Here is a 6,000-nt window from a genome sequence, read left to right as displayed (position 1 = left end):
GGGGAGGGATAACATGCGAAGAAATGCCAGATATAGGTGATAGGGATGGAGGCAGCAAACCACATTTCCATGTATGTACCTATGTAACAATCCTGCATGTTCTGCACATGTACCCCAGAGTGTAAAGTGCAATAAAATAAAAAATAAAATAAAGATCAAAGAAAAAAGATTTTTTTGAGTACACCTGGATAATTTACAAATAATCTACTGTTCTACAAATCAAAAGTCTACAAACAGTTAATAATCAATAGCAAGTAAAATACATTATTTTAAAGAAATACATTTAAACTAGGTGCCAATGGCAGAATAAAAATCCAGAAGTCACTGCATCTCATTGTATGTTTGAGACAAAACAGACATTGCATGTTTTGAGAGAAGCTCTCATAATTCATGAATACAAGAAAATTTAACTGTAAATTATAAAATATTTAGAACTAAATGAAAATAATTTAACATAGAGACAACTTAAGAGATTCAACTATACTTGTTATTAAAAGATGTATAGACTTACATGTTTATAAAAAAGTAAGGACTGAATATTAATGAGCTAAGAATTTAACTCAAGATTAGAACAAAGAACAAGAGTATATGCTCAAGAAAAGCAAAAAATAAAAAATAAAAAAATATAAAATATACAATAAAATGAAGACTACAAAATTCACTTGAGATAACAAGTTTGAACTGGCCTAAATCTGACAAAAACTTCAATTGAGGAACATAAAATCCAATTATACATATTTTCCCAAAGGACAGGTGTGAAGAACTTGGGCAGTAATACAAATTCTCTTAAAGTACTGAAGGGAGTGATAATTGTTACAATCATTTTAGATCATTATCAACATAAGACAAAACATATATATACTTTAAATCACCAATATTCTTTATTAATTATGTATAATTCAGATAAACTAACATATATGTGAATGTGGAATACGTATAGGAGAGATCAGTGAAGAATTATTTATAATAAAATATTTGAGAAAAAAATGTTCATCAGGAGAATGGATAACTTATATTTATATGATAAAATACTACACTGAAGGTAAAGTGAATAAAATTTAACTATAGATATGATTAGGGATAATTTCAGAATAGACTGAATAAGCAGAACTGAATAATAATCTGACTGTCTTTAAATCTGAAAAGTATTTAGCCTTTTGTTAAAACATGCTTTTTGTACCATTCCCTGTCTTCTCATCTTCAGAGACTCAAATTCAAATATAAGTGGTTTTGATATCACTCACAGGTCTCAGATTCTTTGTTCATTTTTTTTCAATATGTTTTCTCTGTGTTCTTCAGGTTCAATCATTTCTTTTGACATAGCTTTGAGTTCACTGACTCATCCCTTTTCATATCCATTTTACTATGGAGCCCATTCTGTTGTTTCCCATGTTATATATTGATACTAAATTTCCAATTAAAAAGTAGTTTATATGTTCTTGCTGAGAACTTCTATATTTCTACTCGCTTCAGATCTATTCACCTTAACTTATGAAACTCATTACAAGATCTGCTTTAAAGCTTGTTTCATAATTGAAACATCCAAGTAATCTCAGGATCAGCACTTGTTAGTTGTCATTTCCTTGCAAGATTTTGATATTTCCCATGATTTTTGCCATGTAGAGTAATTTTAGATCATATTCTAGGCATTTTAAATAATATATGTGGACCTCTGATTTCTGTTAAAATCTTGAGAATGCTGATTTAGTTTTGTTTAAGTAGGTAATCAATGCAACTAACTTCAGACTGCAAGTTCTTTCTCCCATTTTGTGGACTATGGTTCTAATATCAGTTGAGTTTTCAAATCATTTGCTTAATTATTTGATCTCTCCTATGTATGTGCCCCTCAGCAAATGTTCTGGCACTTGTGCATACATGTACATAAATTTCAATTCTTGAAGCCTTTGATATGGGAGTGGAAAGAGGGAGATGGTCCACACATGTGCCGCTTGAGAGTTACCCCAGGAATTATGTCTCATCATACATAGAGTTAGGAATCCGCTTCTCGTGATCTGTTTTCCCAGGGAACCATAAGAGGCCCCCTTTATCCATTTTTATGTCCATCAAGGTGACATTCTCTTATAGTTTTAGCCTCTGAGGGTTTCACACAATTTTACATGATTGGGCCTGCCCTGTGAAATGTGACAAGGGAAGCAAGAACATGTAGCAGTGATTCTAGTCATTTTTTTTTCTGACGTCTCTACACAGAGGGCAGGTTTTCTGGTGGCGACTGAGCACCTCTGCGAATAGACACGCTCCTGTAATACTGTTCTGTGAATGGAGTTGGTCTTGGAGAAGGACTTAAAATGGAAAAAAAAAAATAGTTTCTGTTTATGATTTTTTTAAGAGGAATTTTTTTTTTTCACATTCTGTGGGGACTTTTTTTTTTTTTTTTTTTTTTTTTTTTTTTTTTGATCGTCTTGTTATAAAGACACCTGCTTTTGGAAATTTTGCAGTCCCCACCCCATATGTTTCTGATTTGACCTGCTCATCTGGGAGATAAATGGAAGGGAAACAAGAAGCTCACCAATATACTGTGGGTAATTCTTCACATTTTGACTCTCTCCCCAATTGTTTTTCTATTATTCAGTTTCCTGAGAGTCTTCAGGTAGTTGCTATGGTATTAATCTGGAGGTTTTGCTGTAATCACTGAGAGAAATGTTATGCTTTTCTCGCTTGCTCCATCTTGGCTGTACCCTAAGGCTATCATTAATTTTTTTGAAAAAACTTCATTTCAGAATAATTTTAGATTTATATAAAAGTTGCAAAGGTGGTACAGGTGATACTTAAATATCTCTTACTCAACATCTTCTAATATTAATATTTTCCATTTTTATAATACATTTTTCTAAACTAGACATTATTTTTGATAATATGTTAATATCAAGTAAAACTCCAGGCTTTACTTGGATTTTCCATATTTTTTCACTAATCTCTAGTTCTTTTTTGTTTTAGCATTCACTCTAAGGGATCTTGTTGCATTTCAAATAGTACATTTTGAATATAAAACTTAGAAAAAAACATGGCTAATATTCTAAGCACTTTTCAATATTTGAGACCGCCATTAGCAGATGCTGGGGAATGCACTGCTTGCTGTGGCTCTAAGATGTGTCTTGGCACAGGAAATCTGTTTTGACTATTTGGTTGAGCTAACCTTTCTATCAGTGATTCTTTGAGAGTTCTGGGTATGTGGCTTCTTAACACACATTCACATGACCACTGCCACCTGCTTGGTCACTACTTCTTCTTACCCCATGAGTTAATCTCAGAATGACATTGCTAGGCCCCTTCCTCCACCACCTGGGTTAGATACCAAGCTGAGAAAGGTATCTGTAGTGATCAGAAGGCTCTAGTGAAAGGCCATTGCATATGAAAAGATTAAATGTAATTTCCAGGACACCTAAGGAAAATGTTAAGAAGCCAGTATCTATGAGAGAGTGGATAAAGTCAGGAGATGGACAAATATCTTAGATCAAAGAAGTAAACTAAAAACCAGGACAGGACATCTGAACAGGTTACAAAGGAAAGGGTCAGTCAGTATCCATGGGTCCAGGACCAGGTGAGAAGACACAGGAAGGAGAGTGAAATTCACCTATGTAAAAATAAATATAATTTTAATTATTTTTAGAAGGAATAACAGCATAGGTAATAAATGAGATTGAAAAATAGTATTAACATTTTCATAGGAATGAGACGATCCTCACAAAAGCCTCACTGGGTTCTGGCTTCTGTTGAAGGACAATAAGGACTGGAGTACTGAGGGTCTTCTAATCCACACAGTGAGCCATGGGTCTAGCTCCTTTCGAGAACCTTCCAAGATTCTGAGTTGAGGTGGACATTTGGTGCTCATCTTATTGTCTAATTTGCTCCTTTCCTTTTCTTACCAGGTCTAGAATTTTTATTTCATTTCCTTTTACTCTCTTCAACATTATTTTCCAAACTCTGCTTTGCTTTTTTCTTTTCTGGTATGGCAGATAAACTAAAACAGATGTTTTCAAGAAAACTTTCAGGATTCTCTCCCACATCCCCGTTACATTTGCTGGCAAGCCTGGCTCATATTGAAAGGTATAAAGGGACTAAACAGCTGCTATTTACTGAAGGTTTACCAGGGCCAAGGTACTATTTTCTTATTAATAGTAAAATAACTCTAAAAGCTATCACTATTTAACTTTTAGAATAGAAAGCTGAGACTCAAAGAGGTCAAGTGACTCCTCAGGTCACAGCTAGAAAGTGGGAAGCAACTCTCTACCTATTGTCATTACACTGCTTCCTCTAGAAGCTTCTAAACCACATAGGAGTCTCTTCCAGTAGCTCAGATGTAGAAATGTCAACCACATCCGCTAGGAGTTTTTCTTCTATAAAATACTAAAATTATACAGTTTCTGAAATAGAAAAGTACCATAAATTAATCATTGTCCATATGACTGTTAAAGGAATATCTACCAGTCTTTCACAGGTATGCATACACACATTGTTTGGTAAAACTTCCTGGGATACAATGGAATAAACATAGCACGGGGGACGTGTTACATGCTTCAGGTGTTATGAATATGCACAGTAGGTGTGTAGGCTCGGGAATTTTAACTACTTAAAAGATGTCATAATTTTGAAAACATCCCTGATTCTCATATTTACTGAAAGTTTAGAGTATAATTTATAAATTAAAAATAAAGCACATAATATGTAGTTTCTCACCCATGGATATGGGCATGACTTCAATTGCAGCCTATCAGAAACTTCCATTTGGCAATACTCAGATTTCCAAAGTCAGTATCCCATAAGAGTTCTGAACACTCTGTTGAGTTTCACACACACAGACACACATACACACACACACACACACACACACACACACACACACATTTTTATATAGAAAAGGAAATTACTGGGCATGAAATATACTTATTCCTGTGCCATATAACTAATAATTTTCACAGTGACTATTTAACATAATAAATAACTCTTAGACCATGCCCATTTTGCCAAAAGTTCACTGTTACTTTATTAAAATATGGGTAAGACAGAAAAATACATGATTTGGGTCCAGATTATGTAGTCGATTGTGCACTTTTAAAAAATGAGTTTTTCAAGCATTGTCAATTCCCAAGTCATCGAATTTATGATTCTTAGCTTGTGTGAGCTTCCTCCTCTAGAATTCCTGCATGATCCCTCCCCATTGTGGAATAAAAAACCTCCATGAAGTTCAGGCCATTCATCAATGATTTGAAAATAATAAGTTTTCATTCCTACATCAATATCCTCACCTAGGCTTTTTCTTCTGCTCAAGATGTTAATTTATCATTTTAAATAAATCATGATTAAATGAGTGACTGAATGAATGAGACCCTTATTCAAGCACTGCCTATCTCCTCTCTGCACACCTAAACAGTCTCTGCTTTTCAACTTCTAAGGCAATGTCTTAATGACATATTCCTGAAACACATGTTCATTGATATCCATTATAAACAAAGCTCTGTGGAAGGCCAAAAAAAAATAATAATAACAATACCCTTATCTTTAAAGATATTGCAATCCAAAAGTTAAAATTCTATCTTCAGATATTTTCAAGGTAATCAATCTTTAGAAAAGATATTTGGAAGGTACAAGAAGGGCTTAGAATTATGTTGTCTACTTTAGTATTTAACTGCACATCTTCCAACTGGTATTTAACTGCACATCTTCCAACTGGTATTTAACTCCTCTACCCTTGAAAGTACAAATCAGATAATGGTTTTCTCTGCACTCATGTACACACACTGAAGTAAAGAGTAACTATGCTATAAGTATTAACCAAGGAAAGGCACTGATTAAATTAAACACAGAGTGGCATGTCTGGAGACTTGAGTTTTAAAGAAATGGAAATAAGGAGTGAGAGGCAGAGCAAGATGGCCGAATAGAAGCCTCCATCAATTGTCCCCACTATGGAAACATCAAATTTAACAACTATGTACACAACAAAGCCACCTTCTTATGAACCAAAAATCAGGGGAGCAATCCTAG

This window comes from Cebus imitator, unplaced genomic scaffold, assembly GCF_001604975.1.
Source record: "Cebus imitator isolate Cc_AM_T3 unplaced genomic scaffold, Cebus_imitator-1.0 Scaffold167, whole genome shotgun sequence".
In the NCBI taxonomy this organism is placed as follows: Eukaryota; Metazoa; Chordata; class Mammalia; order Primates; family Cebidae; genus Cebus; species Cebus imitator.
This window is presented reverse-complemented; position numbering follows the sequence as displayed.